This window comes from Callithrix jacchus, chromosome 7 (genome assembly GCF_049354715.1).
Source record: "Callithrix jacchus isolate 240 chromosome 7, calJac240_pri, whole genome shotgun sequence".
NCBI classification, from domain to species: Eukaryota; Metazoa; Chordata; class Mammalia; order Primates; family Cebidae; genus Callithrix; species Callithrix jacchus.
Genome location: NC_133508.1, coordinates 21,258,097 through 21,285,593, shown reverse-complemented (window position 1 = coordinate 21,285,593; position 27,497 = coordinate 21,258,097). Strand labels below are relative to the sequence as shown.

Below are 27,497 nucleotides of genomic sequence, written 5' to 3'. Positions count from 1 at the left end.
TTTTGTATTTTTTGTAGAGACGGTGTCTTACTTTGTTGCCCAGGCTGGTCTTGGACCCCTGAGCTCAAGTGATCTGCCTGCTGTGGCCTGCCAAAATCCCGGGATTACAGGAGTGAGCCACTGTGCCTGCCCTAATTTTAATTAATGAGTTCGTATTTAATTTTTACTTTAAGTAGTGATATACAGTAATAGACAAGGCAAGAAACTTTACCTTTGGTTCAAGTTTATTTATTTAAGATAAACCATGTTAAACTAGATAAATTACATTTTCCTTCTAACTCAGCAATACATTTTGTTTTTCATTATAAATACCCCTGGAAGAATCAAAAGACTTTTTTTGTTCTTTATATTTTAATAGAAGCAATTTCATTAAGACATTTGTGTCCTAAAACCCGGCTGGTCACATTGATGTGGAGTGCAGCAGACCGCTGCACAGCCATCTGCTAAGGATGGAGGTCTTTTGAAGGCGACGGTCACCTGGGACAATGGCTAGGTGAAGGAGCTTGGGAAGAGAATTATGCAAAGGGAACAGGCCAAAGAGACTCAAGTCGTCTGCTTCTAAAGTTTGCCAGGACTGGCCTTGCCATGAGGAAAGGGTGAGTCAATCCTGAACCACTGGCTTCCTTGTGAGCACAACTCATGGCTACTTGTTTACATTCTCATGCTAGAACCAAGGGTTTCATTATTGACATGCACTGTGGGTAGGCAGGTTTTGAAAGCCTGCCTATAAATCCATCTGACAGTTGTAACCTTTTTTACGTTACCTACCATGGTCTGAATCATGCATTCCCCCCAAATTCAAATGTTAAAACCTAACCCCAAAGCAGACAGTATTGATAATTGAGGCTTTTTGGAGGTGATTAGAATGGGATGAGTGACCTTATAACAAAGAAGCCTGCGGGAGCTCATTCGCCTTTCTGCCACGTGAGCATGCAGCAAGAAGTTTCCATCTTTGAAGCAGAAATTAAGCCCTCATCAGACACCACATCTCTTGGCATTTGGATCACAGCCTCCAGAACTGCCAGCGATAGATTTCTATTGTTTACACATTACCTGGTCTAAAGTATTTTATTGCAGCAGCCCCAAGAGACTAAGACAATAACAAACAAACCTTCCCATTTACAACTGCCCATTCCTAAGTGCAGCTCCACAGGCAAGCCCTGTCTGAAGATGACAAGCTGTCCGCAGCCTCTGATGGGGAGCAAACATTGAGAGAGGCAGAAATTATATTCGCCTTCTTTTTTTTTTTTCTTATAACCTCTTAATCTCAGTAGTGTTAAATCAATTTTAACCTAAAGCTGCCTTCTTAAGTATTTTAAGTTTGGCCTAAAGGTTTCTGTGTACATTGTAAACTGAAGCCTAAATGGAATTGTCAACAGACTGTAGTCTCTCTCTCTCTCTCTTTTTTTTTTTAAAACGGAGTTTCACTCTTGTTACCCAGGCTGGAGTGCAATGGCATGATCTCGGCTCACCGCAACCTCCGCCTCCTGGGTTCAGGCAATTCTCCTGCCTCAGCCTCCTGAGTAGCTGGAATTACAGGCATGCGCCACCATGCCCAGCTAATTTTTGTATTTTTAGTAGAGACGGGGTTTCACCATGTTGACCAGCATAGTCTCGATCTCTTGACCTCATGATCCACCCACCTCGGCCTCCCAAAGTGCTGGGATTACAGGCGTGAGCCACTGCGCCCGGCCCAGACTGTAGTCTACTCTTGTGCTGATCACTGAGTTTTGGCCAGTCTGAACATTGTTCAAACCATGTTCAGTTAAGCCACACACCGAGCTATAACCAATCCAGCTGTTTCTGTCCCTCGCTTCCATTTTCTGTCCATAAATCCTCTCCCACCACACGGCTGCCCTGGAGTCTCTGAGCCTACTCTGGCTCAGGAGGCTGCCTGATTGGCAAATCATTCTTTGCTCGGTTAAACTCTCTTACATATAATTTGGCTGAAGTTTTTCCTTCAACATTAGTAGCAGCCTTGAGACTTGGATACAGTCAACCACAGGTTATATTAGATGTGGAATGAATCATATTTCTCATCAGTTCTCATGTGCCCTAACTCTTATTATATTTCTCATTTTCTTTTCATTTCAAAAGGAGTAATTTTCTCATTTTCTTTTCATTTCAAAAGGAGTCCAGTTATTGATTTTTTCATTTTAAAGGTGTTAGATATATACTTTATAAAGGTATTATACATAAATATATGTATTTTTAAAGGTATCATACATATATACATATACGTCACAATTTGACAAAAGCACATCAACGCAATCGTAGAGAACAGTCCTAGTAACCCCTGATTCTCTCATGCTACTTTGTAGTCAACCCTGTAATTTCGCATTTTCTAGAATGTCACATAAATTGAATCATATAGTTTGTAGCCTTTTAAGTCTGGCTTCTTTCACTTAGGCTAATGACTGGGACGCTAATCTGTGTTTTTGGAGGCTTCCGTAGTGTTAGCAAGGTCAGTGCTGAATAGTGTTTCATCATATGAAGGCACTGAGGATAGTTCACACACTCCCCACGTGAAGGACAGTTGTGATAGTCCTAGCTTTTGTTAATTATGAATAAAACCACTATAACTATGCATGTGCAGGTTTTCGTGTGAACATGAATTTTTACTCTATTTGTTTTTAATGTGAAATATGCTTAGGTTAATGAAAAGCAGCAGAGAATCTCTAACTTATTGAAGAATCTATAACAGCTTATTTAGGAAAATGAGAATAGGTACCTAGTTGATTAAACCCCTTGGGGGAACAGGGAAACAGGAGAACCTAATTAATTTAGGCCTGTGTTTCTTAGTTACCAACTGAACCTGCCAGCATTTATTTTGGCAAAAATATTTTTGGAACTAGATTCTTGAGTTAAAACAATGAGAGGTGTTAGGCCAACTGACGGGAGCTCCTAGAACAGATGTCTTGTGTAAAGTAGGCAACCACATGCTTTGGTAAAATACTTCTTTTTCAACTAATCCTCATCACTGCCTGATGCCGGTATAAGGTCAACTTAGATAAATAAGGAAGAATCAGCACTTCCTATCTATTAGAATCTCTTGCCATGTAATTCATAGCTGCTAGAAACTGATTGGTTTTGATAAACGATAAGAGTGGATCCCAAGAAGACACGCGTGCAATGGTCCTAACCAGCTGGTACAGGGTGAGCTGTTTAATGATGTTACAGGTCATGGCAACTAGGTTTCTAGCCAGTGGGGCTCATTGTAAAGTCTAACTGCCTTAGACACTGATTTGATGCCCAGAGTAAGAAAACTCAGTGAACAAGATCCGTTACACAGTAGCATATACAAAAGATTTTTTGAGACTTTCTTTTATTTTCTCCTCTCCATTTTCTTGGGTTTCCATGCAACCTTCCTCAGCTTTTTACGTAGACCGATTTCTACAAAGGCATTTGTGAGCCATTGAAAGCAGAAAAAAGCATTACCCACGTTTCTTTGGAGATCAAAGACAGAGGCAAGGTTTCTTCTGATTCATGTAGATTAAATCTCAGTCTTTTGTTTTTACATCAGCTATAATGCCTAGATTTGAGAAACTGTCTCAAGTTCCAATGCTTTTTTAAGAAGCGCCATTGTTGTGATTACAAATTCGCTGGGTACCAGCACCGCAATTTTGCTTCCTTTATCCGGGAGTGTTTTTGTTCCTCAGAAAATGTGTTTGCAATTAATGGCATCTTGTGCCTTTAAGTTGCTTTGGCGACAGGCCTGTAATTTGCTTTCTTGGCTTTACCTCCAGCCTTTTGTTTGTCCTTTCTGTTTGCCTCTAAGGAAGCTGAAATGGATGCAAGTTGTCTTGCTGTCCCAGGATCTTTTTGAACATCTGTCTAGTCATCTGATCATCCATTTCCTCCTCCCACTCGCAAAACCCCACAGAGACAGAACTTGCCCAGGTTCGCACATATGATTGATGTTCACAGCTTGAAAGTGTCCGAGCTATTTAAGTTTGATTTTCATTTTAATGAAAGCTCATAGTTTTGCCCAGAGATGAAAGCAAGGTGTTAGAAATCCCCAGATTTCCAGGTCATTAGATCACTTAAATAGTTCAACCACGGCTGCTTCATTTTTGGTAGAGGAGTGTTTTAATGAGCACAATTCAAAAATATCCACCTTAAAATTTTAGAGGGTCCGAAATATACTTTAGGTGTCTGGTTTCTAGAGTTCCTTTGAACTTTGAAGATTCCATTTTAGTGGATTATATGGTTACCAAATAGTTTCTAAAAACAATCAGAAAAGCATTTTATGGAAACATCCAATTAGAGAAAAAGTTTTTAATATTCAGTCCCCACAGCTGCAGGGAGAATTTTTAAGCTGGGATGCTGACCACTGAAATTGTGACTAATCTTTTGAGCTCTACCTGGCTTGTTATGGTAATATCTGGAGGAGGATTTGGGAATTGTAAAAAGATGAAAGGATTTTGAGAATGATTGAACTCATACTTTTCATATCTAGCACATTCCCTGGTCCATAAAAGGTTTCCAGTAAATTTATTTGAAAGAGAGTTAAACTTGGAATGAGAATAATAGTTGATAATATAGTTAACTGGAACACGATTATGCACGAACTGGATATAATACATGATCATGTTCAGATATGAACTTCTAAACTTTGGATCTGTCGTCAATGAAAACTGATGATGTCCTCAACTCAGTGGCTGGGGAATTCTCCTGTTTCATCTTAGGTGATTCATATTCTGATTCTCCGTGGAGAGTACTGCTCCAGACTCCTCTTATGTTACTCTGTGTTGAAACAGACGATATACATACGTAGAGATTAAAAATAACTATTTTTAAGCTGTTTAAAAAAATTCAGAAGCCTTGGTTTGTATTTATGCCCTCCCTTCTCTCCAAAAACCCTGGAAGTTTACCATAAATACATAGTTTTTATCAGCTGCTTTCCAACTGGTTTATTCTCCATTCAGCATTCTACAAAAACACCCACTGCTGTGATTTATCACCCTGGCGATAGTATCCTTGATTTGATGGTATTGCAGTTCTTCTCTGTTTATCTGGCTCTCTTGCTCAAAGGCATCATTGATTCACCCACTTAGCAGTGATGGGAACAGTGGTTTTAATTTTTCTTTTGTTGGGAAGAATAATTTGAACTTAGAGACCAAGAAAAAACATTTTCTGAGGGCCAGGAAGCTATTTTATGACAGTCCCCGTGTATCACTACAGCATCATCTCTGGGTGGGGACACTTAACATTTTTCTTCATCTCACACCTACCATAAAGCGAGCAACATCATATCCCCAGACCTGAATACCGTATTCTTCTCTGAATACATGGAAGAGAATCTCAACGGTGGAGACTATGTAAGCCTTGGGAAAGGTGGTATTTGTGGTTACTTTTTTCCCCTCCATCTGCCTGTGTTTTATTAGTATCAACCACAGAAACTCAAAAGTGACACAAAACTCCCAGGCTGATGAAGAGAAGTTATAGTAAGAGCTTTTTATTTTATTTGTTAAGTGTAAGGAACACTGAATATAATGGTTAGTTTGTCAACACATTCTTTCCGTGTGTTGCTTCTCATGGACTGATGTTCTGATAGGTTGCTGTAGAGGTCTTGAATCCGAACACAATCCCTAGAGTTTTGGCTCCTTCTCTGTAGAGCAATGCTTTCAGAAAGCATGCCCATGTTTTCCTGTACAGTAACTTCCCCTCTCCACCCACACCACATACGCAGCTGGGAACATCTCAATATGCTTTAAGGGACATCCCCTGCTTCCTCCTTAATCCTGTGGGTCCTTACTGGGTTCCACACCCTCTTACAGCTGTAAAAGCCATCAGACATGGAGCTGCATTTCCTCACAGGGGAGCTGTGTCCAAATTCAATGAGCCCAAAGTGGGAAACACATACCCATTTTTCAATCAGTTGTTATTAAGCCAACAGTTCAATATTTAGTCCTATAAGTAGAGCTTCTGTGAAAGATGGTGACAGAATTTATAATAGGAAATATATGGAAACAGTCAGAGTCATTGGTGATGGGGAAAGGAAATCCTTTCACCTAGGAGAGAGGGCCATTTCATGTCCTGTCATGCTTTTAGATTTTGAATTCAGGGGCCTTGCAATGGAATTAGAAACTTAGTGTTTTGGCGAGGGCAAGAGGCCAGATGGAATTCAAGAATTTCAGCATTTTTTCATAGTTCTTTTAATAACTTATTTGATCTTGAGCAACTTCCTCTGAGATTCAACTTTCCCAGAATCATAACTGGGGTACTTATTAGAAAGGCAAATTACTTTGTTAGAGAAGTTGGAAACGTGTCCTGTGGCTTTTAGACGTTTTCTGACTTGCTGATTTGGTTTTGATTGATTTTCCTCTGTGTTTGCTCAGTTCATCTTTGTAGCATTGCACTGTCTTTTCTCCCAGAGCCGTCTCCCTCTTTCCATCAGCACCTCCTTTCTCCTGTCCTGTCTTTTCTGCAACAATGTGAACCACGTTTTAAGGATTCTCAAGACTTATCGTGTATTCATATCTTTCCTTCCCTTGACGAGGTGAGAGTGTTAGCAAATAGGCACTCATTCATGAAATTGATTTTTTAATAATAATGCTGCGAACTTACTAGTTAAAATGTCCCAGATCATCAGAGCTCTCACAAGTACTCTTAATTTGATTTTAGTTTATTGTGATTGACACTCTGCTCATCGATGTCTTTGTATTAATGCCAAACACAGTGAAGAAGAAACTGCATCCTTTTTTTATTCTTTTCCTCAGGCCACACTTTCCTGGGGATAAAGTGAGGACAACAAGAAGAATCGCAGATAAGTGTTTTTCTCCCGCTCCTCCTTCACCTGCCCTGCCATTGCCCCTCTTTAAGTTCCTCCAGACAAGTTAAGTTAGTTTCTAGATGATGGATCATATGGTGCTCTGAGCACAAGTCTTCTTGGTTGCCCTGTGGCATAATGATTATCTGTTGCTGGAGGATTTGCTTGTTGTTCCTTGTTGACAGCAGAGGCTGCAGAAGCAGCTCCCCGATGCCTTCGGTGAGGTTCATCATGTCCATTGTCAGGAGCGCTGTGTCTGGTGAGGCCCTCCATTCCTGACTACTTGTACCAATGCTGATGGGTCTTGAGTTCTCAATGCCCCAGATGCTTTAAAGCAAATTTCTGTATTTTATACTTTCCCCCATGCATCCATGGTTGAGGGTCTAGCAGGTCATTTGCAAAACAGAAGATCCACTGTGCTCGAATGGCCCCTCCTTTCCAGTGGTACGGTACTGTCCTGGCACCAGACATGTGCACCCTCACTCCCTCTCAGTAGGACGATAGGGTGATTCTTCCATTCTCCCATGAATCACAGGAAGCTCCTTGGTTTCTCTTCTGAAGATTCTGCCCTACCATATCTCTTGTCATTCCAGTTGCAAAGGTAAACTTAGGTTAATCTGCAAATCCTATGGCAGGAACTTCATCCAAGTAATAGCTTTCATTTTGCTCCTCTTTGTAATATAGAAGTCGGGGGTCTATCTCTGCATCCATGGCCTTGCCAGGGTGATCTGCTTGCACATGGTCTGCTTGGTCATATGGCTGAGTAGTGTGGCCAGTGGAAAGCTGCTTAGGGATTTCAATCTACCACCTGAGGGTTTTTAACATGCACTTAGAATGAAGAGCCCCTGGGCAAGGCAAGGAGGTACTTCTACGTTGCCTAAGGTTTTGGCGAGTAAGAAGAAAGTATAGTTTTGAAAGAAAGTGGTTTTGTAATGAAGAATGTGGTAGTCCGTAAAGAAGGTAAGTGCTTTGGGACGTATTTACAAGGTCCTTGCAGTAGTTTTTTAGGGTTACCGTGGCAAAGTGCCATACCCTCCTTCTGAAGGCCTTAGAGAAGTGTGTGTCCCAGGCCTCTGTCCCAGCTTCTGGTAGGTCCTTGGCTGGTGGCTGCATAACTCTGATCTTGGCATGGCATTCTCCCTGCCATGTGTATTTGTCTGTTCCCATGGTGTTCTTTTATAAGGACACCAGTCATACTGGATTGGGCCCACCCTATTCCAGGATGACTTCATCTTAACTGAAATAGAGTCATCTGAAATTTCAATTATATATATATATTTCAATTATATCAAATAGTGTCATCTGTTATTTTAAATAAAATCACATTCTGGGGTATTGTGGGTTTGGACTTCAATGTATGAGTTTTGGGGTGGCACAATTTAATCCATAACCTGCCTCTTTCTGCTCTATTCCTGGATGTGGAGCCAGTTTAGACTGGAGGTCAAACCAGGATAAAACCATTGTCTCTGCTTGTTTGACATAGGTATGGCCCAGATGTACTGTTCAGACACAGAATTCAGACACTGCATTTCTGACATTTTTCTCCCAGACAAATATGGTTCCTGAACAAAAGATAGATCTTTTGTAAAATACATTTGCCATGCAACTGATGGACAACTTAAAAGTAACGACCCCACAGAGGTAAAGAAAAATGAGAAAACAGCAACATAAACCAAAAACCACCCCCCCAATTTCTAAAAACAAGAGTTTTACTTGCATTACTAACATTTTTGAACCAAATTGCATTAGGTCAGACGCTTCTAATTAAGAACTGCAAAATATGAGAAGGATTTTTGTGCTTGGATCAGGACCTATTTTGGCCATAATTATAATTTGGAACACAGGACATTACAGAGCTCTCTGTTCTACTGCTTGGAAAGAACAAATCTCCCATGAGCAATTAGTTCCTTTAAGCCACTTCTAGTTTAATGATCAGACTTTAAATGGAACAAGTCTTTCTGGTATTGGCCACATTAAGGCAAGGACTCAGGAGAAGAAGGAACCTACGGACTTAATTTTTCAACTTGCTACATTTACATTCAAGGAGGGAAAAAGGCTGTTTTGAAAAGTGATTTTGAGGGAAGATTTTAAAAAATATGCTCTATTTCTTTTTCTTTTCTTTTCTTTTCCTTTTTTGTTTGAGACGGGGTTTCACTCTTGTTGCCCAGGCTGGAGTGCAGTGGTGATATCTCAGCTCATCGTGCAACCTCCGCCTCCTGGGTTGAAGTGATTCTCCTGCCTCAGCCTTCCAGGTAGCTGGGACTACAGGCACCTGCCATAATGTCCAGTTATTTTTTTGTATTTTTAGTAGAGACAGGATTTCACCATGTTGACCAAGCTAGTCTCAAACTCCTGACCTTGGGTGATCCACCCAACTCCACCTCCCAAAGTGCTGGGATTACAGGTGTGAGCCACTGTGCCCAGCCAAAATATGCTCTCTTTCTACCAACAAACCTGGCTGTGTATTCAAAACTGGAACTTCCTTGTTTTCACTTTATGCCATGCCCTGAAGCTTGGAGACAGAGAAGACTTATTTGGGGACTGAATTTGGTGTGGGAGTGACTGGGCCAGGACTTCCAGTTCTGTGACGTGGCTTCTGCACTCAGGCCATGTGCTGTCTCTTCCCCTATTTGCACGGCCACATATAATCAACATTGCCAGCAGGGGATATCGTGACCAAATTTCTACTTTATAGGAGGGTTGTGTGTCTGGACTTCGACAGCACATTGGTTCATATGATTAAGTCTTTCACATTAATTAAATCACCAGCAGATAGAGGTTGTAAAATTGTGGTGTCTTTAGCAGTTTCATAATGAAAGATAATGGTTTCCTGTTTGATGACAAAGGTTTGGTGTATTAGTCTGTTCTCCCACTGCTGTAAAGAACTACCTGAGACTGAATAATTTATGAAGAAAAGAGGTGTAATTGACTCATAGTTAATTGGTTTAACAGGAAGCATGACTGGTAGGCCTTAGGAAACTTACAATCATGATGGAAAGAGAATGGGAAGCATGCAAATCTTACCATGTAGAACAGAAGAGAGAGTGTGAAGGGAGAGGTGCCACATTTTTTTAAATTTTTGAGATGGAGTCTCACTCTGTTGCCCAGGCTGGAGAAACGGTGCAAACTCAACTCACTGCAACCTCCACCTCTTGGATTCAAGCGATTCTCCTGCCTCAGCCTCCTGAGTAACTAGGATTCCAAGTGTATGCCATCACACCCAGCTAATTTTTGTATTTTTAGTAGAGATGGGGTTTCACCATGTTGTTCAGGCCGGTCTTGAACGCCTGACCTCATGATCCACCCACCTCGGCCTCCCAATGTGCTGGGATTACAGGTATGAGCCACCACGCCCAGCCAGTACCACACACTTTTAAATTACCAGATGTTATGAGAACTCACTGCCACAAGAAGAGCAAAGGGGAAGTTTGTTCCCATGATTCAACCATCTTCCATGGCCTCTCCTCTGACATGTGGGGGTTATAATTTGAGATGAGATTTGGGTGGGGACACAGAGCCAAACCATATCATTTGGTTACGCTAGTATTTACTGCTTTTCTTTCTCATACAACTAAAAGCCTTATGTGAGAATTATATTTGAGAGATTTCTACTTCTTATTGGTAGCCTTGTCCAAAATCAGAATGCTTTTGTTTGAGGTTTATTGCTGTTAAATTCTTCTTTAACCTGAGATAGGAACATGACACCAGGAATTTACAAAATCATTCGTAGACTGTGGAATAGGGAAAGAGATAGGAGAGGAATCAGCAGACATTTTTGTTTTCTTATTTTCCCTCCTCCTGAACTCCAGTCCATCAACAAATCCTGTCTTTCTACATCTAAAATATGTCTGAAATCCACCTGCTTCCCTGTAACTACTTCTCTCCAGTTTCAGCTGCCAACAGCTCTACCAGGGTGACTGCATTTCTACCTACAGCTCTAGTGTTGGTACATTGCATCCTTCAAACCTAGTCTCCATCCAGAAAGCAGGTTGCTCTTGCATGAATCTATCACCATCCCACTTACTCTTTGACAAAAATCCAAACTCTACTTAGCCTAGGCAGCACTTTGTGAGCTGTGCCTTTTGAACTACACCAAGCTCATCTACCTCCACACTCTCCCCTCATCCTTCAACCCCACACATGCTGGGAAATTGCTTTTTTTCCCAGGGTCTGCAAATGTGCTGAGGATGTTTCTATCTTGAAGTCTTCCCGCATACGATTCCTTCTGCCTGGGGCACCAGGCTTCTGTCACCTGTTCCCTGCCAGTACACACTCACACATGCAACTCACACACACAGATGCACACTCACATACACAGACACACATTCATGCAGGCACACACACAGAAACACATTCACGTATGCACACACACACAGACACACATTTGTGTATGCACACACACCACTGGCTCCTTCCTATTGTTCAGGTCTTAGCCTCCTTGTCTGGCTGCTGTGTCTGGCTGTTTTCTTTCCTGTCATTCTTTACCACTGCATCTTGCTCCTTTATTTCACATCAGCTCTGCAGTTTTGCTGCTGGGTATTTCTTATTTACTAACCTCTTTGTCTATTTTGTCCATGAGATAAGCATTGCATAAGTTTCTAAGAAAAATCTGGGTATACACTATTCTTAGCACATGTTTGACAAATAATAGGCACTAAATATTGTGGAATGGATAAATGAATGAGAAATGGAGAAAGACAAGAAAAGAGAATGGGAAGAAAATGAGAATAAATGTGCCTCCTTCTCCTCATAATGTGAATGTTGGAAAAAGCTTTTGAATTTCTAAAGAAGGAATGAATAGACGATGCATAGGTAAATGGTTATTATGCAGGGCTATCTACTTGGTTCATTGTGTGCCATTTGTCTGGAAAATTTCCTGTTCAACATTGTGTGTTCTGAGCAGAACTTCTACAGGTAGAATTATGCCACTGTGAAAGTGCTTGCCCTTTAACTGAAAAAAAAATGAACTGGGAAATTAATTATTTTATGGGAATCTCTGGTATATTTCATATCTCTGATAAGATATCACATCTGTATAGTGCTTCCTTATTTTTTAGATGTCTACTCTTCCATGTACCACTAAATGAATCTTATTTCTCACTGTAGTCCCACTTCATTCACTTATTCAACAGGCAATTTTGAGTACCTACTATGTTCCAACACTCCCTAGACTTGGCAATAATTTTTATGTCGCTCACTTCATTTATTATTCCAATTTAAGGATCTGACTTTACATTGAACAAGACTTTCTTCCTTTTCCAGACTGGAAAATCACTTCTTATTCTTTCTCCCACCTGCCATGCAGAATCTACCTCTATCTTCCTTTCTACGAAGGAAGAGTCACTTTCACTTGCACTTGACTCCTCCCTCTGTATAACTCCTGTTACGTTTATGGCTTTACACTACCATTTATGATTTTTCAATTTTTTTTACATGTAGTAGTTTGCCCTTCACCAACAGACGAAAGTATTTGGGGGCTGGGAGTACATACCTTTCCCGTGTCCACCATTTTGCTGAGTTTCAGATGTACGGTAGGTGCTCCCTAATTATCCATTCACAGGTTATTTATTTATTTACTTTTGAGACAGAGTTTCACTCTTATCCCCCAGGCGGGAGTGCAGTGATGAGATCTCAGCTTACTGCCACTCTGCCTCCTCTGTTGAAGCGATCCTCCTGCCTCAGTTTCCTGAGTTGCTGGGATTACAGGTGTCCAGCATGTCCAGATAATTTTTGTATTTTTAGCAGAGATGGGGTTTCACCATCTTGGCCAGGCTGGTCTTGTACTGTACAGGCTTGGCCCCTGACCTCAGGTGATCCACCCGCCCTGGCCTCCCAAAGTGCTAGGATTACAGGTGTGAGCCACCATGCCTGGCCCCATTCATAGGTATATTAGTTGACATAATTGCTGCTGTGAGTACATGGGAACTATGGCAAGTAAGCCCTGCACACACATAGGTCATAACAATACACAACCATCTCAAGGACTTGGGAATCAAATACAGCAGGTGGGGTTGCTTTCAGTGGTTAAGGAGCAGAGCCAAGATACTATCCATAAGTGCATAAGCCAAAGGAATTGGTCTATAATGAAAGCAGAGACAAAAGAAAGTATCCCTCAAGTCAGTGCTGAGATATCCAAATAGCATCCAGGAAGGAGGAAGCTTCGGTACAATAAATTGACATTATGATTCCATCGGCAGACATATTCCTGGGTGAGAGGGCCGGAAGCACCCTGCACTGGGAGATTCATTTTCAGATCGTCCCACTCCTGTGTTCTGCTTCCACGCACACCATGAAGCCCTCTAATAACTTGGCTTCCCATATGCTTGCTTCTCATTATAACATCATAAGCAGGCATTTGGTCTTTGCAACTTGATTAAGGCAAGTGTCCCTCTGAGGGGTGACAGAGCTACTTCCGACATACCCAGTAAAATCAAGTTTCTTAACTTGCCAGCTTGAGACCAGACCTCGGGGTGTAGTGAATTCATCAAGGTAAATGTAACCTTGTGGGATCTTTCTGTGCAGCCAGCCATACTATTCGAAACTGAAAAACCTCTCTGTACAGTAATTTTCACCTGCATCTTGCTACCTTTTTTTTATGAATAGAGGAAGGCGCTCCCATACCTTTGAATCCTCTGCTTCTTTCTGTCCTGGCAGCAATAAAGAAATCTTAGTCTAGACACTTTCATTTCTAGAAAAAGGGCAGGTGGGGCCAGATTATCCTCCTTGGGTTACTGTCTTTTGCTTTGTTATTTAAGGTCAGCCCTTCCTGAACTGCAAATTTTTCTTAACTAGGAAAGTGGAAGAAAAGATACGCTCAACCCGTGATGCCTTTAGATTTCTGTGTAGAATTCCAAGAAGTCAACTTGCATGTGTATACAATTCTGTTGTCTGTTCTTAAAATTCAGAAATAATTTTAGAAATCACTTAGACTAATTTTCCTATGACAAAGTTAATAGCGCACATATCGGGAAAGTGAAATGGCTTTGACAGATGAATTGCAGTCAGCATTAGCAAAATAGATCCTGCTGCTTGTTGATCTTTGACTGATTATTTGCACTTCCACTAATGCTGCCACCCAAAACTCATCTGGCACAGTGAGTAGCCTCAAACAGCAGGGCTCCGACAGAAATATATGTGAGAAGTATTATGCTCTTTTGGAAGAAAAGTAAAGTGACAATGACAGTCACGTGCCTCTTTAATATATTTTTTTTTTTTTGAGAAAAGGTCTTGCCCTGTTGCCTAGGCAGGAGCATAGTGGTACAATCATGATTCACTGCAGCCTTGACCTCCTGGACTCTAGCCATCCTTCTATCTCAGCCTCCTGAGCAGCCGGGACTACAGGCATTGCACCACTATGTAGCACATACCTGTAATCCCAGCTACTCAAGATTTAAACACTTTTCTGTAGAGGTGAGGTTTTGCCATGTTGCTCAGTCTTGTCTTTAATTCCTGGCCTCAAGCAATCCTCCCACCTTTGGCTTCCCAAAGTGCCTGGATTGCAGGCATGAGCCACCATGCCTGGCCCTCTTAATTATGTATAGAGTTTTTGGGAAAAGTATATGTTTTACCATCACAGATGCTATTTCACTTTCTTCTCTACTTAGAGAAGAAATTTTAAAAAGGTTAGTGATGTTCCATTTCCTTATTGAATTAGAAATTAGTATTTACAGCCATGTAGTCTGTCTTGTGTTTCTATAAAGGAATACCCGAGGCTGGGTAATTTGTAAAGAAGAGAGGTTTATTTGACTCATGGTTCTGCAGGCTGCACAAGAAGCATGGTGCCAGCATCTGCATCTGATGAGGGCTTCAGAGAGCTTCTATTCATGGCAGAAGGTGAAGGGGAAGCAGGTATGCCACATGGCAAGAGAGAGAGTAAGAGAGAAGGGAAGGAGGAGCCAGGCAGGCTCTTTCTAAACAATCAGATCATGTCTGAACTATAGAGAGAGAACACACTGATTAACATAGGGATAGCACCAAGCCATTCCTGAGGAATCCAGCCCCATGACCCAAATACCTCCTACTAGGCACCACTTCCAACATTGGGAATCCAGTTTCCACATGAGATTTGGAGGAGACAAACATCTAAACTATAGCAACAGTCTCGCCTTTGAACACAAACAGAATTCTTGGCCCCTTAAAAAATTAATGAGAAGGTTTTTTTAAGAAAAAGGTGTCCTGGATGCCTACATGTCTATGGGGTCTGAAATTTGGACAGATCAGTGATTCTGAACCACTTCCTCTGTCAACATTTGCCTTTCTCACACCTGAGTCTCTGTGAGTTGGTAACATGGGTGAGAGATATTTGTCATGCCCTATTGTATAGTATAGTATTATTCCAAGGCCTTATCAATAATCTTCGAGACTATTAGAGGTACTAAATGTCATAGACTAAAATTAATCTAAAATTACTTGCATTAAAAAAAGATATATAGAATATAAGGGTGAAGAGGTATGTAAATAGGCTGGGCATGGTGGCTCATGCCTGTAAACCCAGCACTGTGGGAGGCTGAGGTGGACAGGTCACCTGAGGTCAGGAGTTTGAGACCAGCCTGGCCAACATGGTGAAACCCTATCTCTATTAAAAATACAAAAAAAATTAGTCAGGTTGTGGTGCCATGCACCTGTGGTCCCAGCTGTTTGAGAGGCTGAGGCACAAGAATCTCTTGAACCCAGGTGGTGGAGGTTGCAGTGAGCCAAGATTGTGTCACTGCTCTTCAGCCTGGGCAACAGAGTGAGACTCCATCTCAATAAAAAAAAATTTAAAAAAAGCATGTGAGCATGTGAATAAGTGATATTTGCAATAGAGGAATGTAAATTATGTGACGGAGAGGATTCCACTTGCTTCAATTTGCAGTGTTGACCAAACGTCTTATGCTATGTTCCTTTATATGTGTTGTTTCATGTTAGCATAAAAATAAATATCTATTCTTTAGAGCAAACAACATATATTAAGGTGATAAGACTAAAAATATCTTTGAGGCTGGATGCAGTGGCTCACACCTATAATCCCAGTACTTTGGGAGGCTGAGGCGGACAGATCACCTGAGGTCAGGAGTTCAAGACCAGCCTGGCCAACATCATGAAACCTCACCTCTACTAAAAATACAAAAATTATCCGGGCATGGTGGCGGGTGCCTGTAAACCCAGTTAGTCAGGAGGCTGAGGGAGGAGAATCGCTTGAAACTTGGAGGTGGAGGTTGTAGTGAGCCAAGATCGCATCACTGCACTCCAGCCTGGGCAACAGAAGAAGACTCCATCTCAAAAAAACAGAAACAAAAACAAAAACACAAAAACAAACAACTTTGAGTAGCTTCCATGACAAGGTCAAGGGAGTAGTTACAAAGCTAAGTGTTGGAAGGGCTTTTGATGGATGTGAGGCTTTGCAGCAAAAGGGCTGCCCTCTACGGTGAGACATGATGCTACTTTTTGCAGAGGTCAGAGATTTGAATTTCTCCACCAGATACTAGAAGCTATACGTAAACAGACTTGTTCTGAAAGAAAACAATGCGCATAAAAATGTTTCTATGAAGATATTACTATAGCTTGAGAAAGAAATAGAAAAGGTCTAGTATTTCTTATATTACTCTCAAAAAGCAGGTAAAAAATGGCCTAATGTTGACTTTTACCCTTGGGCAAACTTAGGCATGAGCAGGTTGCATGAGGCTCCTGCTCTGGAAAAAGAAAAAGAAGAGGAGATTGAGGTGAGGTGAGGAAAATTGAGCAAAGTCACATGGGCCAGCTTGTGCTTGAAAATGGGGTGGGGAAGGTGTCCTTGAAAATAATCATGCCCAGACTTGATCTGCCTCAATGCTGGCCTCTAAGAAGATCTGATCCTGGCATGAGATATGACAGTTGGCGCTCCAGGCTCTTGGGAAGGGTGTCAGTTAGTGTCAGTTGAAGATGTGTGTGTGGCATGGGGAAGGGATGGGTCCCTGTAATTTGAGAGGATTCCTGCTTGTAGATGAGTGAGGACCCAGTGGCTAAGCAGGGGCACAGGGATGTAGTCAAGCTGACTGGAGTTTTGGATGGGTCCCCCAAGAATCTAGGTAGAACCCTTGTTGGATAAACTTGGACAGAAGAGCAAAGGTTGCCTGATGATCAAGGTGTGATAATCAGACAGACAACCTGGGTTCGCTTTGGCCTTCCTGGATACTGGCTTTACTAGCAGTGAGCAGTTTCAGTTGGCACCAGCTGGTAAATCAATGCCTACTGATCTTTGGCCCACTTTGGTCAAGATTGATTTAGCAACTAGATGACTAGAGGGTTAAACCAGCACAGTGGTCAGAGGTGGTAAGAATAAATATTGATTCCGACATTTTTTTCTACTATAATGTAGAAACCAAATATTAAAGCCAAACATCAGGCACGTATATTAGCGCAAGTGAAGACAAAGTTGATTTGTTTGAGCTCAAAGAATGCTCTGCAGACTTTATCTTTACAAGGGCAGGCTGTCCATCAGGTTCTGAAGCATTCAGGAACGTTTGTGCAAAGCAGAGACCTGGATTTGAGCTAAGTTCCTGTATTTGATGCTTTCATTGTAACAGAGCTCAACAGATAGTGTGCTTCCTGTGAAACCTTTGACTCCAAACAGAAATATGAAGCTTGATAATTGTCCCCCATCACTTGACTTGGCTCTGAATAAAATTATGGGTGTGTAACTCACAAAGTATCTGCAAATACTTTAGCCTCTGAGATCCAAAGAAAATAGATTTGTCTTCGCCCCACAAGTCCTAAAACATCAGTGTGCTTGAAATATCTCTGAGGATTCTTTCTTTTTCCTTCCTCCCTCCCTCCCTCCCTCCCTCCCTCCCTCCCTCCCTCCCTCCCTCCCTCCCTCCCTCCCTCCCTCCCTCCCTCCCTTCCTTCCTTCCTTCCTTCCTTCCTTCCTTCCTTCCTTCCTTCCTTCCTCTCTCTCTCTCTCTCTCTCTAGGTACGTGCCACCACACCCAGCTAATTTTTGTATTTTTAATAGAGTCGGGGTTTCACCATGTTGGCCAGGCTGGTCTTGAACTCCTGATCACGTGGTCCACCAACCTCAGCCTCCCAAAGTGCTGGGATTACAGGCGTGAACCACCGCACCCAGCCAAACCATGTTACTTTCTATAGAGAACAGTCAAAATACTTTGAACTCTACTGTTGCAGGCTGTGAAACACAAACCGTCTTTCCATCCATATGTGCCCTATAAGGTGCTTTCCAAAACAAAAGACAGTTCTCTGCTACAAAGGTTCTCAGATATAAAATCTGCTACTCATGGAAAATTGTGCTGTCCCATTGCTGCTGTTGAAAAATGTGTGGCCCCAAAGGCTTTAAAAGCTGCCCCCAGTCAGAATGTCCTTACACAGCAGAAGCAAAGCCTCCCACAGGGATACTTTTCTTGGTAATGACCTTTATTTTATTTTATTTTATTTTACAATTCCAAATGTTTGTCTTTCTTTCTTTCTTTCTTTTCTTTTCTTTCTTTCTCTTTCTTTTGTTCTTTTTTTTTAGGTTTTAAGATACATGTGCAGAACATGCAAGATAGTTGCATAGGTACACACGTGGCAGTGTGATTTGCTGCCTTCCTCCCCTTCACCCACATCTGGCATTTTTCCCCATGCTATCCCTCCCCAACTCCCCCATGCTCTCCCTCCCCTATTTCCCCCAATAGACTGCAGTGTGTAGTGCTCCCCTCCCTGTGTCCATGTGTTCTCATTGTTCATCACTCACCTATGAGTGAGAACATGCAGTATTTCATTTTCTGTTCTTGTGTCAGTTTGCTGAGAATGATGTTCTCCAGATTCATCCATGTCCCTACAAATGACATGAACTCATCATTTTTGATGGCTGCATAATATTCCATGGTGTATATGTCCCACATCTTCCCAGTCCAGTCTATCATCGATGGGCATTTGGGTTGATTCCAGGTCTTTGCTATTGTAAACAGTGCTGCAATGAACATCCGTGTGCATGTGTCCTTATAGTAGAACGATTTATACTCCTTTGGATATATACCCAGTAATGGGATTGCTGGGTCAAATGGAATTTCTATTTCTAGGTCCTTGAGGAATTGACACACTGTCTTCCACAATGGTTGAACTAATTTACACTCCCACCAGCAGTGTAAAAGTGTTCCTATTTCTCCACATCCTCTCCAGCATCTGCTGTCTCCAGATTTTTTAATGATTGCCATTCTAACTGGCGTGAGATGGTATCTCAATGTGGTTTTGATTTGCATCTCTCTGATGACCAGTGATGATGAGCATTTTTTCATATGTTTGTTGGCCTCATGTATGTCTTCTTTTGTAAAGTACCTGTTCATATCCTTTGCCCATTTTTGAATGGGCTTGTTTGTTTTTTTCTTGTAAATCTGTTTGAGTTCTTTGTAAATTCTGGATATCAGCCCTTTGTCAGATGGGTAAACTGCAAAAACTTTTTCCCATTCTGTTGGTTGCCGATTCACTCTAGTGACTGTTTCTTTTGCCGTGCAGAAGCTGTGGAGTTTAATTAGGTCTCATTTGTCTATTTTGGCTTTTGTTGCCAATGCTTTTGGTGTTTTGGTCATGAAGTCCTTGCCTACTCCTATGTCCTGAATGGTTTTGCCTAGATTTTCTTCTAGGGTTTTTATGGTGCCAGGTCTTATGTTTAAGTCTTTAATCCATCTGGAGTTAATTTTAGTGTAAGGTGTCAGGAAGGGGTCCAGTTTCTGCTTTCTGCACATGGCTAGCCAGTTTTCCCAACACCATTTATTGAACAGGGAGTCCTTTCCCCATTGCTTGTTTTTGTCAGGTTTATCAAAGATTGTATGGTTGTAGATATGTTATGTTGCCTCGATGGCTCTGTTCTGTTCCATTGGTCTATATCTCTGTTTTGGTACCAGTACCATGCTGTTTTGATTACTGTAGCCTTGTAGTATAGTTTGAAGTCCAGTAGTGTGATGCCTCCTGCTGTGTTCTTTTTGCTTAGAATTGACTTGGCTATGTGGGCTCTCTTTTGGTTCCATATGAAGTTTAAGGTGTTTTTTTCCAGTTCTGTGAAGAAGGTCATTGGTAGCTTGCTGGGGAAAGTGTTCAATCTGTAAATTACTTTGGGCAGTATGGCCATTTTCACGATATTGATTCTTCCTAACCATGAACATGGAATGTTTCTCCATCTGTTTGTGTCTTCTCTTATTTCGTTGAGCAGTGGTTTGTAGTTCTCCTTGCAGAGGTCCTTTATGTTCCTTGTTAGTTGTATTCCTAGATATTTTATTCTTTTTGTAGCAATTGTGAATGGCAGTTTGTTCTTGATTTGGCTTTCTTTAAGTCTGTTATTGGTGTATAGGAATGCTTGTGATTTTTGCACATTGATTTTGTATCCCGAGACTTTGCTGAAGTTGCTTATCAGTTTCAGGAGTTTTTGGGCTGAGACGATGGGGTCTTCTAGATATAGACCTTTATTTAGATGTATGCTGAATTTAGGACAAAATTCAGACTGGTGTGTTAATTTTCATACTACTCCTCTATTACTAAATAAAGAGGGAATGAAGAGTGTGGCCAGGGAAACTGAGGGAAATGATCTGACTTTCCAAATTCAGGTATTCCTCATCCAGGGTATTGGTGTTAATATTGCCTAATATTGCCTAACCAGTACTTGCCATGCCATAGTGCTGATAAAGAGTGTGTGTCTGTGTGTGTGCATGCGTGTGCACCCGCGCCTGTGTTGCGTAGGGAAGTTGCTGATGGGTTATTACAGTAAAGGACTCCAATTTAATAAGCCACAACGGTTAATGAATAAGAGAATATTTTTACCAATTTCTTTTTCTCTTTTTGATCATAGACCAAGAATTTTCATTTAAAATGATGACATCTTGGGAATGGTATTTTTCTTTTTCTGCCATCAATTCCTAGAAAATCAGTATCCCTAGAATGCACAAAATTCATTTTCCAATAAAACTAAAACTTTCTTTGAACAAATTCACAAAAATAATTATGAGATGGATTCAGCTAGTACACACATGTATCATGAAAATAAGTCTTCATCTATGACAACCATTAAAAAAATTGTATTTTTCCTTGTTGAGGGATACCACATGATTGATTGGTGATGGACATGCCAGGGCAAGAAAGCATACTCTCAGACTAACGATTTTTAAAAATGTTTATATGTCCCAATCTAGTGTTCTGATACACAGAGAAAACCAGCTCTTTTAGCTCCATCCAGCTTGGGGGAGGAATTACTTTGATGCCATTGTGGTAAATTACTCCAGATGACACTCTCTTGGAAGAGCATTTCTAAACCATAAAGCACTCAGAGCTATTTGTAAAGCATATTGGTAGATTGATAACCATTCTGCCTTTATATTAAAATCCATGATGCTAATGCAAGCTGAGGAAGGAGAACTTTGACCAAGACGGATCATAAAGTTTTAGAGCCCATCCCATGTATCCTACATCTGTGGTTATTTTCAGTTCACTGACCAAAAATCCTTATGAAAGTTTGATTACAAACAGTTACTGCTTATAACTAACTCCATTTATAGTAAATGCTATTATAATACATAACAATAGAGGTCTCTACTTTAGAAAGATGATGTAGAATTTCCAGTGTCAGCAGCAGCAATGAAGCCATTTTTCAATTAGTAGAATGCAAGGCAGCATTTATTCCTCTTTATGTGTCTTGAACAAGTACCATATGTCATTTTTCTCCCTTTGTGAAAATGGTTCTTGTTACTAAAGCACACTCGGTCATTTATGAGGCTACAAGGAGTAAATTATATATCATTTTCCCTACCCTACATTTTAACCCATTATTAAGAACAATTGGTTTTCATTTTGGGTTAAAATGTAGGAGTGTGTGCAAGACCTGTATTCCTGATGAAACAGGAAATATATATATACATATACCAAAAAATTATACTTTTCTTTAAATTATGAATTAGCTACGAATGCAAAGAAATCTAAAAGAACTAAATTCCCAAAAGATGAGATTGTTACCCAGTATAATAATTATATGACCTAGCTGTGTTTCTACCCTGCCTTAATTCTGCAAATCTTTAAATAACAGAATGCCTGCAGTCAGATGATCCTCCTTGTGATCAAATTGGCTTAAATGGTGGGATCCAAGATGGCAGCTCATTTGACATCTGAAGAACCTCTAACATCATTATAATTTAATTTCCTTGCAACATGACACTCCCACTATTGCCATAACAGTTAAAAATTACTGTGACAAAGACTGAAGAAACTATAAAAGGACAAAAATGAAGGCAGCACTCCAGTTCTAAGAAGCTCTCTGCCTGTTCCCAGAAAAGTCAATGAATATTCCTCCCTCTGCTGTTCATGCCCAAACCCCTCACTGAAGATGCCATTTATTTGTGGGCTCCTGGCTCTCATGACCTGAGAGGTTGATTTATGAGCCTGAGGCTTCTTCTCAATTCCATGGCCATTGAATAAAGCCTGCACTGCTTGACTTTTTTGGTTTTGTGTATGGCTTTCATGACAACAAAAGGGAAAGATCCTGTCTTTTAAGGGACCAGCTTTGTCAGTAACCAGACCTTCCTGGTAACCAAGGGACAGAGGATACTTTCATACATGGAATGAGTTTCTGAGGTTGGAGAAGATTGGGCAGAGAAAGCCAGCTGGAGAAGAATGATCTTTATTCAGTTTAGGAAAAAGCCACTGGTCTTTGACAGAGCTGCATGATATTGTGTTAGATTTGGATACAGAGAGTTCTAAACTCTCTAAGATGACTTTCACCATTAACCAATGGCTGAAAAGTGGAAAACGTTAAGATAGGTGGTTGCTAAGGGTTGAGGGCAGAGAGGGTAGTGAAGGTCATCACTATTCATTAGGGGGAACACGGAAGATTTTTAGGGCAATGAAAGTACTCTATATGAGACTATAAAGGTGGAGACATGCCATTATCCATTTATTCAAACTCACGGAATGTACAACATTAAGAGTGAAACCTAATGTAAACTACAAGCTTAGGGTGATAATAATGTGTCCATGTAGGTTCATCAATTGTAACAAATGTACTACTCTGGTTGGGGAGGCTGATAGTAGAGTAAGTTGTATGTGTATAGGGCAGGGAGTACATGGGAAATCTCTACTTTCTGCTCAGTTTTGCTGTGAATCTAAAACTGCTCTAAGAAAGAACTTCTATTTTAAAAAATGGAAGGCACTCTCATGATCTCACATTTTCACAGTCTCAAAATCCGCTACTCTTGAACACTTAAAATTCCTCACCTTCCTGATCTGCATTCTCACAGCCTTGAGGTGTTAAGTGGTCTTGGAGTTTTGTAGTCTTATGTTCTTGCAGTTTCACAGCCTCAAGGTGTAGCAGGCTAAACATCTTGCACACTTGAAATCTTGAAGTCCTGCAAAGTTTGGCTCCAGGATGCTACTAGAGAGAGAGAGGCCTAGATTCATTTTCAAAGTGTTTGAAGGTGAATGTGATCTGAGTCTAAAAAATGCTGTAACCAAATCCCCACTCAATTCAACTCATGCTAAGATCAAAGGTACCTGTTCTGTGACAGTACAGAAATATAAGGGGTAGTCTGAAAAACAAAGACAGATCTTAGACTCCTGAACTTGATATTCAGAGGCTGTGCTAGTAGAAATAAAGCCATATCCCAGCCTGAGATTTCAGCCTCTACTTGTCTTTCAGACATAAAGTCTGGCCTGCAATTTAAAAAAAACAGTTATATAAAAACACAGAAGTCATTCAGTCAAGAGAAAAATTATTTAATAGTAGAGTCACAGACTATTCAGACACTGGGTTAGCAAAACCTAAAATAATCAGTATAAATATTTGAAGAATATATAGAAAAAGATGGATATAATGAATGAAGACACAGTCAACTTTCTTTCAGAAGTAAAGTTTAGAAACTAAAAAAGAACCAAATGGAAACCATAGATTGGAAATAAAAGATATTTAGAGAATTCAATGGATCGACTTAACAGTAGTTGGGACACAACAGAAGAAAACATAAATGAATTTGAAAACAGATTAATAGAAGTCCAAGTACATGGAGAAAAAAAAGACAGAAAAATATGAAAAGAGTCTTAATGACCTGTAGGGCAATGTGAAGCAGTCAAGCATATGTGTAATTAGAGATCTAGGAAAAATGGAGAAAGGAAATGGGGAGAAAAACATTTAAAGAAATATTGCCTGAAAATTCCCCAGATTTGATTAAAAAATAAGAACCCAATGATAAGTGAAGTTTAAGTAGGATGATTATGATGAGCAATGTACCTAGACACATTCAAACCCCAAGACACACCTAGGAAAATATCCACTCACCAGAGCCTAACTTCCGAAAACCACATGAAGCTCTGGAGCAGGCGCACATCAGCTATGGCACCAGAAAGCACTGATCTTGTGATCCACCCACCTCAGCCTCCCAAAGTGCTGGGATTACAGGCGTGAGCCACCGCACCCAGCCAAAACATGTTACTTTCTATAGAGAACAGTCAAAATACTTTGAACTCCACTGTTGCAGGCCGTGAAACACAAACCGTCTTTCCATCCATATGTGCCCTATAAGGTGCTTTCCAAAACAAAAGACAGTTCTCTGCTACAAAGGTTCTCAGATATAAAATCTGCTACTCATGGAAAATTGTGCTGTCCCATTGCTGCTGTTGAAAAATGTGTGGCCCCAAAGGCTTTAAAAGTTGCCCCCAATGAGAATGTCTTTATACAGCAGCAAAACCTCCCACAGGGATACCTTTCTTGGTAACGACCTTTATTTAGATGTATGCTGAGCTTCGTTCAGGACAAAGTGTGGTGATTCAAGGATCTAGAACCAGAAATATCATTTGACCCAGAAATCCCAACACTGGTTATATAACCAAAGGATTATAAATCATTGTAGTATAAAGACACATGCACCCATATGTTTATTGCAGCACTACTCACAATAGCAAAGACATGGAACCATCCCAAATGCCCATCAGTGATAGACTGGATAAAGAAAATGTGGCATATATACACCATGGAAGACTATGCAGACATAAAAAAGGATGAGTTCATGGTTTTTTCATCCAGGGACACAGATGAAGCTGTAAACCATCATACTCAGCAAACTAACACAGGAATGGAAAATCAGACACTGCGTGTTCTTACTCATAAGTGGGAGTTGAACAATGAGAACACATGGACACAGGGAGGGGAACATCACACACAGGGGCCTATTGGTGGGTGGGGGGTTAGGGGAGGAATAGAATGAGAAGAAATGCCAAGTGTAGATGACAGGTTGATCGGTGCAGCAAACCACCATGGCATGTATACACCTGTGTAACAAACTTGCACATTCTGCACATGTATCCCAGAACATAAAGTAAAGTAATAATAATATAAGGAAGTGCTCAATAAATGTTAGTTTATTGAAATAGTCTTTCATTATAACAATAGGAATCATTGAAACCAGGCTCTCCAAAGGGTGGATGATTCACACTGGGTGTCATTTGGCTGAATTATGGTTTTAGGACTAGGACGTAGTTGTAAAAGGCTCAAGGGTAACTCCTTTTTGGAATTTATCTTAAGGAAATAACCAAAGACTATGCTAAAATTCAACCACAAAGTTGTTCATGGCAATACAATTTATATGGTTAAAAACTGAAAATAGTGTCAATCTCCAATAATAGGGGCTAAACTGCTATATATTCAGACAACATTAAAAATAAAACTATATATTAAATAAATAGAAATGTTTGTTATTAATATATAAGTATAAGGCAGGGTCTAAAAAACAGAGGTTGGAAGGACAAAAGTCTGTCAGCAATAATGGGGAGTTATGACCTCACCTCCAGACTGAGAGATCCTACAGGTGTGGAGGAGAAAGCAGTCTACGTAGGAGGGCTCTATGGAAGCATTGTTTCATGGCCGTCACTGGAAAGGAATGCTCTAAGCATAGCTGAAGAGTTAGCTGATTTTGCTCTGAGTTACAGAGGATCTGGCAGAGTGGTTTCAGGAGTTAGGGAAGGGTGGTAACTCGTATGGGGTGGAGTTGTATGGGAGAAAGTGGCTATTTGCCTGACTGATGTAAACCCATTGGGGCCCTTCCTAATGGTCTTCTAGTTTGTAGTTGTGATGAGGCTTTGAGGATTGGGGATAAGGAGGTTAGCAGTGTTATCAGGATCACACAGCCTTCTGGAGCTCCTTGTGGTTGTAAGAAAGGCACATGAAGATCATGTATCTCCAATGTCTCAGCCATGTGACTGAGATCTAATAAATACTTGTTGGCTGAATGAATGAACCAAAACTAGGGCTAAAACTAAATAATTAATTCTGAAGAGGAGAAAAAAGACAGTGATTTTTTAACTTTTCAGGAGTCACTGCTATGAAAGAGCACTGTATACATCCATAGAAGAAATGCCAAAGAAATACATTTCTCTGGAACAACTTGCAGTTCAGATTTAAATGCAGCTCGAGTTTTCATAGAACATTGCATTGTTTTGGTGAGATACAAAAACATAATACATATAAATGAATGTCCTTCTAGTTTTAGCATGAAAGACAAATACATTTGACTTCTTGAGTCAGGAATGTAGACTTCTTTGCATACAGAAGCACAGGAGACAACTGGATTGTGAATGATAATGATAAAAAATGACCTTCATATTATTCTTGTCTGGGCCAATTAATTGTCTGGGATCCTGGGAGATTCACTTCCTCCCTATGGCTCAGGTTGTTCTCTCTGAAAAACAGTGTTGAGAATTTCTGAGTTTTAAAATGAGAAATTCTAAAAGATGGCTGGCCTTTAGAATAAATAGGATTCTGCTATGTAGAGAGAGGGCATGAATGAAGGAACAGTAGCGTGGTTCCCGCTGTGTCGGGGGAGTTTGTGGGCTCTGTGAGACCTGCCCAGAGAGGCAGCCTAGGTCTAGATGTCCATTGGATGGTGAAGACCAGTCTTCCAGCCACTGGCAACTTGGGTTGGGTTTAATCAATTTACTGGCAGCTTGGCTTGGGTTTATATCATGAGTTCGGGACATAAGGAAATCATTTATAACTGTGTTTCCAAGCTGCTAAACTATTAAAAAATAATTTTTAAAGGCTCAGAAGGGGAAGACAGCAAAGTGCCTTGAAGACTTCAAATTTGGATAATCTGACTGTTATTTCAAAACTATCTTTTAAGCTATGTTTGATATAATTCCCAAAATATCTTGGTCACTCACCTCTCTTTGAAGCTCATTACTGCTACAAAGATTTTCCTTTATATATATATAAACTATACTTGTCAATATGAAGGCAACTTTTACAATGGCAGATGTTATTAAGAACGCTCAAAATCTTAGCCATTTCCTGTATGAGTGTTTCTGAAAGTGCATTCCAGAAAATAGGGGTTTTGGGACCAAGATCTTCCCAGGGTGTCCGCAAGATAAAAACAATATTCACAATTATTTAAAGATACTTATTTTTCTTCTCCATTCTCTTTCTTTTATGAGCAAATAATAGCGTTATCTAGAAACTATATATTAAAATATTTTGTCTTTTTATATAATATTTATATACATTAACATGTAGTGAGTTTATTATTGTCATCTTAGAAATAAATTAGTAAGGCTGGGTGCTGTGGCTCACACCTGTAATCCCAACACTTTGGAAGGCTGAGGTGGGCGGATCACCTGAGGTCAGGAGTTCGAGGCCAGCCTGATCAACATGGTGAAACCCCATCTCTACCATACAAAAGCATGGTGGTTGGTGCATGCCTGTAATCCCAGCTACTTGGGAGGTTGAGGCAGGAGAATTGCTTGAATCTGG

General features: G+C 40.6%; 1 protein-coding gene across 6 annotated transcripts in view; it reads left to right on the top strand.

The window, feature by feature from the left end:
• Window positions 1-27,497, top strand: part of NEBL (nebulette) — a 695,182-nt gene that overhangs the window by 452,390 nt on the left and 215,295 nt on the right. For 4 of the 6 annotated variants that reach the window (XR_013519569.1, XR_001913030.4, XR_001913034.4 and 1 more), the window contains exon 25: window positions 6,723-8,413. The exons of the other annotated variants lie outside the window; for them this stretch is intronic. The gene's annotated coding sequence lies outside the window, so the exon portion shown is untranslated. The remainder of the gene's footprint in view (window positions 1-6,722; window positions 8,414-27,497) is intronic. 6 annotated transcript variants of the gene reach the window in all.